The sequence below is a fragment of the Somniosus microcephalus genome, chromosome 16, assembly GCF_052327205.1.
Source record: "Somniosus microcephalus isolate GS21.2 chromosome 16, FLI_Smic_1.0, whole genome shotgun sequence".
NCBI classification, from domain to species: Eukaryota; Metazoa; Chordata; class Chondrichthyes; order Squaliformes; family Somniosidae; genus Somniosus; species Somniosus microcephalus.
In genome coordinates this window covers 47,368,151-47,380,352 of record NC_141002.1, presented here as the reverse complement: position 1 = coordinate 47,380,352, position 12,202 = coordinate 47,368,151, and the positions used below count along the sequence as shown (strand labels likewise).

General features: G+C 44.6%; 1 pseudogene; it reads left to right on the top strand.

The window, feature by feature from the left end:
* Positions 1-1,259: 1,259 nt before the first annotated feature.
* LOC147106127 (uncharacterized) lies at positions 1,260-5,248 on the top strand (annotated as a pseudogene).
* Positions 5,249-12,202: the final 6,954 nt, after the last annotated feature.

Here is a 12,202-nt window from a genome sequence, read left to right as displayed (position 1 = left end):
ATCAGCTTACAAGGCTGGAATCTTTCCTTTTCTTGGAAATCAATGTTTCTGTATTTGTTGCCTTGTAGGGTTGCCATAATTCTTTAAGTGGTATGCTATTGTCTATACAACTGGCCACATCCTCGGGTGTTGTGGGGAGTTTCGTATGTTATCTTTCCTTTTTCTGGATTGGCATATGGTCCCAATCAATTATCAGTTCAATTTTATTTGCCATATGTAACCAGTACAAGTACAATTACAATGGAATGCTTACTCCCCGTAGGGATGCGTCAGCTAATCATACAGCGCCGCGTTCAGAAAGTCAATACAGTGGCTTCCAGTGGCAGTGGGAGCACGATGTCCCTCAGCCGCTCCGTCCTCCTCCTCACTGTTGCCGGCTGCAAGTGTTGGCCTGCTTTCCTGCTCGCGATCCGATCTCTGGCCGCCATGCCCGGCTCCCCTTCTCCCAGTCGGACTGCGAGCTTCCCGCCATGGAGCTACCGGCCGACGTGCTGCAGCGGGACGTCGTGGCTGCTGCTGCTGCTCGTTGTGCTGTGCTGCCTCCGCCCGACTCAAGTAATTGAGTGGAAGCCAAAAGAAAATTTTAGTTGGTATTCATTTTAATCAAAATCCATCAAAATATATGGACTGATGTCAAAACTATCTTAAAAGGATGTTGTTCTGTATATGATTTTCCTCAGGTAAACGTGGCCAGCCTGCTCCAGTAATGTGTGGAAGATGCCATATCATTAGAAAAGTAAAGAAATCAGTTTTGATTCCATTACTCTTTTCAATTTTTATAAACGACCTAGACTCTGGTGTAGGGAGCAGCATTATAAAGTTTGCAGATGATACGAAACTTAGCAATATAGTAGAAAGTGATGAAGATAGTTGTAGACTTCAGGATGACATAGACAGGATGGTTAAATGGACAGAAGCATAGCAGATGGAGTTCAATGCGGAGAAATGTGAAGTGATACACTTTGGGAAGACTAATATGGAAAGACAGTTTACTATAAATGGCATGATTTTGAAAAGTGTAAATGAGCAGAGAGACCTCTGTGTCCAAATACACAAATCCTTAAAGGTGGCAGGGCACGTTGATAAGGTGGTTAACAAAGCAGATGGGTTACTTGGATTTATAAATAGAGGCATAGAATATAAAAGGAAAGAGATCATGCTAGAACTTTATAAATCATTGATTAGGCCTCAGATGGAGACTTGTGGACTTCAGGAAAGATGTAAAGGCCTTAGAAAGGGTACAGAGGAGGTTTACCAAGATGTTACCAGGTATGAGGAACTTCAGTTATGAGGAAAGATTGGAAAAGTTAAGATTGTTCTCCTTGGAACAGAGAAGGTTAAGAGGTGACCTAATAGAGGTTTTCAAGATCATGAAAGGTTTAGATAGCGACAAACTATTCCCTCTGGTGAGTGGGTCAATAACTATAGCAGTCATAGATTTAAAATCATTGACAAAAGATCTAGAGGAGAGATGAAGAGAATTTTTTTCATTCGGAAAGTTGGTGGGGTCTGGAAATCTCTACCTGAAAAGGTCGTGGAAGCTGAGTACATAAATAATTTTAAATGAGTTGGACGGATATGTGAGGATGAAGAACTTGCAGGGTTACAAACAAAAAGCAGGGGTTTGGGACTAAGCACGACTGCTCTTTCAAAAGCCAGCACAGGGACGATACGTCAAATGGCCTCCTTCTGTGCTGTAAGTTTCAATGATTCAATGATTCTAAGTCCCTTTGAGATAAGACATTTGTAATCCATTTGGGTTTGAAGCTGTCAAGAGTTACATTTGTGCTCTTTTGTAAATAGAAATAAAAGATGAGAAGACCTATTAGGTCCATGAAGCTGTCCATCAATCACAGATAATGCAATTCACCAGCCATTCTTTATAGAGACAAAGGAAATGGATGAGTCTTTGTGTTGAAATGTTTCTAAACAAACAGAACCAATGTATAATTTTTTGAAAATTAGAATTATCTTACCCCCATCTCTACTCCAGCCAAAGCTAAGAATTTTATTTTTATTGGTTGATATTTTGTACTTTTTGCAATCTAAGCGATTAACTAGTGGAAAAATGTTGAAAGCTCAATGGATTGAGTTTTGTGGGCTTTTTAAGTGAATGCTGTCTGCTTCATTAACTTTTATTCATGGTTGGCATCATCTCTAAGTGTACCCATGACCTCTACCACCTAGAAGGACAAGGCAGCAGGCACATGGGAACACCACCACCTCCAAGTTACACACCATCCTGATTTGGAAATATATCACCGATCCTTCATCGTTGCTGGGTCAAAAATCCTAGAACTCCCTCCCTAACAGCACTGTGGGAGTACCTTCATCTCATGGACTGCAGCGGTTCAAGAAGGTAGCTCACCACCACCTTCTCAAGGGCAATTAGGGATGGGCAATAAATGCTGGACTTGCCAGGGACACCCACATCCCATGAATGAATTTTAAAAAACTTATGAGCCAAATCACACAATTTTGGCAAACTATTCAGTATGTGTTCAGCATATTATAAGGAAACGTGTCCAGAATTCCCACCCTTGAAGATTGACGGCAAGTGACATTTCAAAAGTTTAAATCTAATTTATTGCTAAGATAAATACTAGACAGTCACTTAGAAAAATGCCCCAAAATGTTGGTTTCAATGTATTGTATGCATTTTAGAAAGTGAGAGCGGCTGCAGGGCATTCTGGGGGCGTGGTGCATATAGGTACCAACGATATAGGGAGCGGTGAGAGTGGAAGGTCAGTGAGTATTTAAACTCACTTTCACGGGCTTTTTTTCCACAGGCCATTGTCGGGAGCGGTGAGAGCAGAGGTTCAGTGAGTATTTAAACTCGCTTTTGAGAGCTTTTTTTCAAAAGGCCATTGTTGGGAGCGGTGAGAGCGGAGGTTTAGTGAGTATTCAAACTCACTTTTGCGGGCTTTTTTTCACAGGCTTAACAATCTCGCAGACCGGCGGTGGCGTTCCAGAGCCACGTCACGCTTCAAAATGTGATGCGGGCAGGAGGAAGCAGCTGATTGGGTGAGTACGGCCAGGTGAGTATTTATACTATATAGTTTTACAGTTAAGGTTCATAGTTTATAAAGTTTAGATGGTCATAATTTTGTGGTTATAGTTTCTAAGGTCTCTGCTGTGTAGCGGGGAGTGCTAGGAAACAAGGGCCCTTGAGTAGATCATTTAATTGTAGTATAATTGGTGGTATTGATTTAATTTAAATTAATTAAAGGGTAAGTCATAGCAGCAAAGCTCGGCCCCGTGGCATGCTCCTCCTGCACTATGTGGGAAATCAGGGATACTTCCTGTGTCCCTGACGACCATGTGTGCGGGAAGTGTATCCAGCTGCAGCTACTGGCAGACCACATTGCGGCGCTGGAGCTGCGAATGGATACATACTGGAGCATTCGCGATGCTGAGGACGTCGTGGATATCATGTTTAATCAGTTGGTCACACCGCAGGTAAAGGCTGCACAAGCAGGAAATGAATGGGTGACCGCCAGGCAGAGTAGTAGGTGCAGGCAGGTAGTGCAGGGGTCCCCCGTGGCCATCCCCCTCGCAAACAGATATACAGCTTTGGATATGGTTGGGGAGGATGGCTTATCGGGGGAAGGCAGCAGCAACCAACGTCCTGGCACCATGGGTGGTCCTGCTGCACGGGACAGGAGGAAAAAGAGCGGGAGAGCTATAGTGATCGGGGATTCTATTGTAAGGGGAATAGATAGGCATTTCTGCGGCCGCAAATGAGACTCCAGGATGGTATGTTGCCTCCCTAGTGCAAGGGTCAAGGATGTCTCGGAGCAGCTGCAGAGCATTCTGGAGGGGGAGGGTGAACAGCCAGTTGTCCTGGTGCATATAAGTACCAACGATAGAGGTAAAAAACGGGATGAGGTCCTAAAAGCTGAATATAGGGAGTTAGGAGGTAAATTAAAAAATAGGACCTCAAAGGTAGTAATCTCAGGATTGCTACCAGTGCCACGTGCTAGTCAGAGTAGAAATAGAAGGATATTTCAGTTGAATACGTGGCTAGAAGAATGGTGCAAGGGGGAGGGATTCAAATTCCTGGGACATTGGAACTGGTTCTGGGGGAGGTGGGACCAGTACAAACTGGACGGTTTGCACCTGGGCAGGACCGGGACCGATGTCCTAGGGGGAGTATTTGCTAGTGCTATTGGGGAGGTTTAAACTAAAATGGCAGGGTTTTGGGAACCTGTGCAGGGAGACAGAGGAAAGGGAAGCAAGGATAGAAGCAAAAGACAGGAAGGAGAAAAGCAAAAGTGGAAGTTAGAGAAATCAAGGGTGTAAATCAAACATGGCCGCAGTAAACAATAATTCTAAAAGGTCTAAGAGTGTTTTAAAAAAAATTTTTTTTAAAGCCTGAAGGCTTTCGTAATAAGGTGGATGACTTAGCTGCGCAAATAGATGTAAACGGATATGATATAATTGGGATTACGGAGACATGGCTCCAGGGTGACCAAAGCTGGGAATTCAACATCCAGGGGTATTCAATATTCAGGAAGGACAGGCAAAAAGGAAAAGGTGGTGGGGTAGCTGTTGTATCCGTGTGTTAATGGAGACACGGAATGCAGGAGTTGGTTTAACAGGTGTTTACTGAACAAAGTCTGGAGGTGAACTAACAGATACAAGACGCTATACAGGCTTATATAGCCAGAGTGGCCACTACCGGCATTACAGTACACAGGCTCTTAAAGGCACATACACCACAATTCCTCCCCTTCCAGACAACCAGTACATAACATTTTTAAGTAATCATTAATTAACATGTTTACAAGAACAATAATCTACACATTTGCTGCAGTTAATCAATTATAAGTTAGTCTCTCTGGAGGCTTCCTGACTCGGTCCGGATAACGCCTCGGTGGTGTAGTAGTTTTCGGTGGTGTAGTAGGTTCTTTTGGCAAGGTCGATTCGGCTTGAATGCCAGTGTCGGGTTCATCTGGTTCCAGTATCACCGGATCGGAGGTAGATACTATGGGTATCTCTGCTTCATCATTAGGCGTATAGAGTTGTGGTGTAGGTTGTCCCTTTTCGGATGACTCTATGATCTGGTCAGCATGACGCCTTATTATGCTTTCTCCAATGTCCACGGTATACATCAGCGGTCCTAGTCATGTGCAAATAGTTCCAGGCTGCCATTTCTCGATACGGTAGTCCCGGGCCAAAACTTGTTGACCTATCTGGAAGGTTCTAGTTGGCCTTTCATTCATGCCTTGAAATTGCCGGTTCTCTACATCCCTTCTGATGTTTGGCTTGATCAAACCCAGCCAGCATCTTAGTCTTCTATTGAAAAACATCATGGCAGGAGTTTGGTTTGTAACCACATGTGTTGCATTCCTGTATGCAAACAAGAAGTTATCTACCTTATGCTGTATTTTTATGTCTTCATTACCCATGGCCTTTATGGCCTCCTTGAAGGTCTGGACAAACCTTTCAGCCAATCCATTGGTGGCGGGATGGTATGGGGCGGACGTGTCGTGCTTAACCCCATTGTTTTTTAAGAACTTCCTGAATTCTTCGGACACAAATTGCGGTCCATTATCAGAACAGATCTGTTTAGGCAGCCCATTCCTGGCAAATATGGTCCTTAATACTGTGATGGTTTTTTCCGTGGTGGTGGAGGACATCTTTATTACCTCCGGCCACTTGGAGTGTGCATCAACCGCGATTAAGAACATTGAGTCCATAAATGGACCAGCAAAGTCGATATGTACCCTTTGCCATGGAGATGAGGGCCACTCCCATGGATGTAGAGGGGCTTGTGGTGCGGCGTTTTGGACCTTCTGGCATCCTAGACAGCCCTTGGTCATTTCTTCGATGTCTCCATCGATACCTGGCCACCACACAAATGCTCTGGCTAGGTTCTTCATTTTCACTCCACCCAGATGCCCCTCGTGAAGCTCCTTTAGCACTTTATCCTGGAGTTTGGGTGGAATCACCACTCTGGATCCACACATCAAGGTTCATCGGCACACTGACAGCTGTTCTCTTCTTTGCGAGAATGCTGGCAACAGTGGTTCGCCATGTGCTGGTCATCCCTTCACCGTTAAATCGTAGACTCGTGAGAGTCGGGTCATTTCTTGTTTCCTTTTCAATGGTAGAATTTGTTACTGGTAGACATTCCACTATGGTTAAGTGGAACACCTCCACTGGGTCCACTGTAGGTGCCTCTTCTACCATTGGCAACGGTAGACGCGATAAACCGTCAGCATTTCCATGCTGTTTTGATCCTTTGTATTCTATGTCATATTGGTGTGCCCCTAGGAAAAGGGACCACCTCTGTAGACTTTGCGCTGTCATAATGGGAACGCCCTTTTTAGGGTTGAATATGGAGACGAGGGGTTGATGGTCAGTCAACAAGGTAAATTTTTGTCCGTGTAGGTAATGGTTGAATTTCTTCACTCCCCATATCAGGCTGAGTGCTTCCCTGTCGATCTGGGCATAGTTACGCTCAGCTGAGTTCAATGAGCGTGACGCAAAAGCTAGCGGCCGCTCCGAGCCATCAGGGAATCTATGCGATGATACCGCTCCTATGCCGTAAGGGGATGCATCGCACGCCAGTCTGATTGGCAGTGATGGGTTGTAATGAGCCAAAACTTCCTTGGACGTGATCAAGCCTTTGCATTTATGGAAGGCACGTTTACAGTCTTCGCTCCATTTCCAAATTACTCCCGTTTGTAGAAGTTCGTTAAGAGGGTGCAGAACAGTTGACAAGTTCGGTAAAAATTTACGATAGTAATTTATCAATCCCAGGAACAACCTTAATCGTGAGACATTTTCAGGTGTTGGGGCTTTTATGACGCTTCAATTTTTTCAAGTGACTTATGCAACCCTTCTTCGTTAATTATGTGGCCACAATATGATATTTGTTTCTGGAAAAATTCGCACTTGGGGCGATTTGCTCGTAGGCCCCGTTCTCTCAGCCTAGTGAGCACCTGCTCCAAATTGGCAAGGTGCTCGTTGTCGTTTTCTCCTGTTACAAGGATGTCGTCTAGGTAGCATTGAGTCCCCGGAATCCCTTGCAGGACTTGCTCCATAGCTCTTTGCCAGATAGCTGGAGCTGATGCTACTCCGAAAACCAGTCGATTGTACTGGTACAGGCCTTTGTGTTTGTTTATCGTGAGACGCTTTTTAGAGGCCTCCTCAACCTCCATCTGTAGATATGCCTGTGCCAAGTCAATTTTGGTGAAACGTTTCCCTCCGGATAGTGAGGCGAAAATATCTTCTATCCTCTTCCGAGGATACTGTACCGTGTGAAGAACCGGGTTTACAGTCACCTTGAAGTCCCCACAGATGCGAAGTTTTCTCTGTTCTTCAGATTTATCATTATTCAACGTTTTATTCATGACCGGGACGATGGGTGTTGCCCACTCGCTCCAATCTATCTTGGATAACACGCCTGCCTTTTCCAAATTCTCCAGCTCTGCCTCGACTGCTGGACGAATTGCGTATGGCACCGGCCTTGCCTTAAAAAACTTGGGAATTGTCGCATCTTCCACTTTTATTGAGGCGGTGACGCCTTTCAAGGTTCCTAGTTCCTGTTGAAACATTTCTTTGGCGTTGGCCAAGATGTCTTTTAATCGTTCAGGTATGACGTCATCATTTTTTTTCTTACTGGTCACCGTCAGTGCCTGAATGGAGTGCCAGTCTAAACGTATCTTCCTGATCCATTCACGTCCCAACAGCGGTGGACCACCATCTTGCAGAACGTATAAATACAACTTCTGTATTTCCTTGCCGTTGTATACAACAGGCACCCTTATTTTCCCTATGGGGTATACTTTCTGCCCCGTATATGTTTTCAAGATAATGGATGTGTCTTTCAAAGGTATATGCGGAAATAGCTGCTCGTAATCCCGTCGACTTATGACGGTCAGAGCTGATCCTGTATCTAGCTCCATTTTAACTGGGGACCCCGCTATCGTGAGGGTAACCCAAATGGTCTGGGAGTCTTCTTTGGCAATTACATTATGTAATTTGAGACAGCTTAATCTCTTGTTTCCGGAGTCGCTATCGCTCTTCTGGTCTTTGGAGCTACTGTCCGTCATCATTTGTACCTTTCTGTACTTTTCCTTATTGATTTTTTTTCTGTCGGTGGATTTTTTGTTTCCAGATCGGCATACACGTGCAATGTGTCCCATCTTTCCGCATTGCCTGCATGCTTTGTCCTTGAACCAGCAGTCCCTCTGGTCATGGGTGGATCTGCCGCAGCGATAACATCTCTCGAAACCCTGTGTCATTTCATGGGTGCCGAAGTCCTGTGGCTTTTGCTGTATCTCTGCAGCTCCTCTTGCTGCTGCTTCGTATGATACAGCTGCACTGAAAGCCTTGTCTAGTGTTAAATCTTTCTCAGAAAGTAGCCTTTTCTGTGTTCCTTCACTTCGAGACAAATTCGTCTGCGGTCTCCTAAGAGAATCTGCCAGTCCTGCTCCGAATTGGCAGTGCTTTGACAGCTTCCTTAATTCGGTGAGGTAATCAGCGTTACTTTCATTCTTGTGCTGATTCCTCCTGAAGAATTTGAATCATTCCGCTATCAGCAGCGGTGTTGGGTTTAAGTGCTCCTGTAGGGTATCAACAATCTCCTTAAAATTCTTGTCCATCGGTTTGGCTGGAGTGATTAAGTTTCGTAACAGCCCGTATGTCCTTGCGCCCATTAGATTTAGAAGTACCGATGCCTTTTTATCATCTTCTATTTCATTCGCTGTGCAATATACCTCCACCCTTTCCACATATGTGGTCCAATCCTCTACATCACTATCGAAAGCAGTAATATTGCCAGTCTTAGGCATCCTGAAAAGAAAATGGCGCCTCCCGCGCTTTCCTTTCTTCCCTGCAGAGAAAAAATGGCGCCTCCTGCGCTTTCCCGCCGCTGCTGCTGCTGACAACGCTGTTCTCCGCGGTTTTTATTTATACAGATATTTTTAATAGTTGGAGACTCGTTCCCGTCGGACTCTCTGGGACTTTTCCCTCCCTCTGCTTGGTCCGAACGCCGACCTGCTTTGCAGCGCTGGCCGTCTCCCGAGTGCTCCACCCTCCGTCTCTGTTTGCCTCCGCCTTCGCTGCTAGGCCCCGTTGCAGAGCCAGCCGATCGAGCCACAGCCCGCCACCCAGGAAGGATTATTGCAGTACCTGCCACCAGCCCGGCTAGCTGGTGAAACCAGTTTTTTTTTTCCCTTTTTTTTTTCTTCGACTTTCGTCTGAGGAATCGATCTCCTTGAGGTGCTGCCGAATTGCAGGTAAGTCCGTTTCCAATTCGTCGCCACTGTTGTATCCGTGTGTTAATGGAGACACGGAATGCAGGTGTTGGTTTAACAGGTGTTTACTGAACAAAGTCTGGAGGTGAACTAACAGATACAAGACACTATACAGGCTTATATAGCCCGAGTGGCCACTACCGGCATTACAGTACACAGGTGCTCTTAAAGGCACATACACCACAGTAGCATTGCTGGTTAAAGAGGTTAACACAATAGTAAGGAAGGATATTAGCTCTGATGATGTGGAATCTGTATGGGTAGAGCTGAGAAATACCAAGGGGCAGAAAACATTAGTGGGAGTTGTATACAGACCCCCAAACAGTAATGCTGAGGTTGGGGATGGCATTAAATGGGAAATTAGAGATGCACGCAATAAGGGCACAGCAGTTATCATGGGTGACTTTAATCTACATATAGATTGGTCTAACCAAATTAGTAACAATACTGTGGAGGAGGAATTCCTAGAGTGTATATGGGATGGTTTCCTGGACCAATCTGTCGAGGAACCAACTACAGATCAGGCCATCTTAGACTGGGTATTATGTAATGAGAAAGGATTAATTAGCAATCTTGTTGTGCGAGGCCCCTTGGGGAGGAGCGATCATAATATGATAGAATTCTTCATTAAGATGGAGAGTGAAGTAGTTGATTCAGAGACTTGGGTACTGAATTTAAATAAAAAACTACGATGGTATGAGGCGCAAGTTGGCTAGGATGGATTGGGGAATGTTACTTAAAGGGTTGACGGTGAATAGGCAATGGCAAACATTTAAAGATCGCATGGATGAACTACAGAATTTGTTCATCCCTGTTTGGCATAAAAATAAGAATGGTAGAAAATTCCACAGGTTCACCGCTCTCTGGGTGAAGAAATTCCTCATCTCAGTCCAAATGGCTTATCCTTAAACTGTGACCCCTGGTTCTGGACTCCCCCGCCATCGGGAACGGCCTTCCTGCATCTAGTCTGTCTAGTCCTGTTAGAATTTTATAAGTTTCAATGAGATCCCCTCTCATTCTTCTAAACTCCAGCAAGTATAAGCCCAATCGACCCAATCTCTCTTCATACGTCATTCCTGCCATCCCAGGTATCAGCCTGGTGAATCTTCGCTGCACTCCCTCCATGGCAAGAACATCCTTCTTCAGATAAGGTGACCAAAACTGCACACAATACTCAAGATGTGGTCTCACCAAGGCCCTGTACAACTGCAGCAAGACATCCTTGTTCCTCTACTCGAACCCTCTCGCTACGAAGGCCAACATACCATTTGCCTTTTTAACCGCCTGCTGCACCTGCATGCTTACCTTCAGCGACTGGTGCTGAAGGACACCCAGTTCTCGTTGCACTCCCCCTTCTCCCAATCTATTGCCATTCAGATAATAATCTGCCTTCCTGTTTTTGACACCAAAGTGGATATCCTCGCATTTATCCACATTATACTGCATCTGCCATGCATCTGCCCAATCGCCCAACCTGTCCAAATTATACTGGAGTTTCTCGGCATCCTCCTCCACAGCACACACGTCCACCCAGCATTGTGTCATCTGCAAACTTGGAGATATTACATCTAGTTCCCTCGTCTAGATCATTAATATATATTGTGAATAGCTGGGGTCCTAGGACCGATCCCTGCGGTACCCCACTAGTCACTGCCTGCCACTTGGAAAAAGACCCGTTTATTCCAACTCTTTGCTTTCTGTCTGCCAACCAGTTCTCTATCCAAGTCAATACCTTGCCGCCAATCCCATGTGCCTTAACTTTACATGCTAATCTCTTATGCAGGACCTTATCAAAAGCCTTCTGAAAGTCCAAATACACCATATCCACTGGTTCTCCCTTATCTATTTTGCCAGTTACATCCTCAAAAAATTCCAGTAGATTAGTCAAGCACGATTTACCTTTTGTAAATCCATGTTGACTTTGTCCGATCCTGTCGCTGTTTTCCAAGTGCTCTGCTATTACATCTTTTATAATGGACTCTAGCATTTTCCCCACTACCGATGTCAGGCTTACTGGCCTATAATTCCCCGTTTTCTCTCTACCACCTTTTTTGAATAGTGGGGTAACATTAGCTACCCTCCAATCCATGGGTACTGTTCCAGAGTCTATCGAATTTTGGAAGATGACCAGCAATGCATCTACTATTTCTAGGGCCACTTCCTTAAGTACCCTAGGATGTAGATTATCAGTCCCTGGGGATTTATCGGCCTTCAATCCCGTCAATTTCCCTAACACCATTTCCCTACAAATACTGGTTTCATTCAGTTCCTCCCTCTCATTAGACCGTATGTTTCCCGACATCTCTGGGAGTTTATTTGTGTCCTCCTTTGTGAAGACAGAACCAAAGTAAGTATTTAATTGGTCAACCATGTCTTTGTTCCCCATTATAAATTCCCCTGATTCTGATTGCAAGGGATCTACGCTTGACTTCACCATTCTTTTTCTCTTCACATATCTATAAAAGCTTTTACAGTCAGTTTTTATGTTCCATGCAAGCTTACTCTCATACTCTATTTTCCCCCTCTTAATTAATCCCTTTGTCCTCCTTTGCTGAATCTGAAACTGCTCCCAATCCCAAGACAGTTGAGGCCAATTCATTAATTATATTCAAGAAGGAGTTAGATTTATTTCTTAAGGCTAAGGGGATCAAGGGATACGGGGAGAAAGCAGGAACAGGGTACTGAATTTGGATGATCAGCCATGATCGCATTGAATGGCCGAATGGCCTACTCCTGCTCCTATCTTCTATGTTTCTATACTGCTTCAATATACCAATCTCAAATTTCAACAATTATTTTACTAACTTGAACCTCGATCTTCTTACAATATTTCCTTCAACACTGTTGCAATTTCTAAGTGACCTAATTTTGAAATCTTTAATTATACTTGACTTGCATGTGATGTCAGGATGTTGCTATTGGAAACTGGCTGA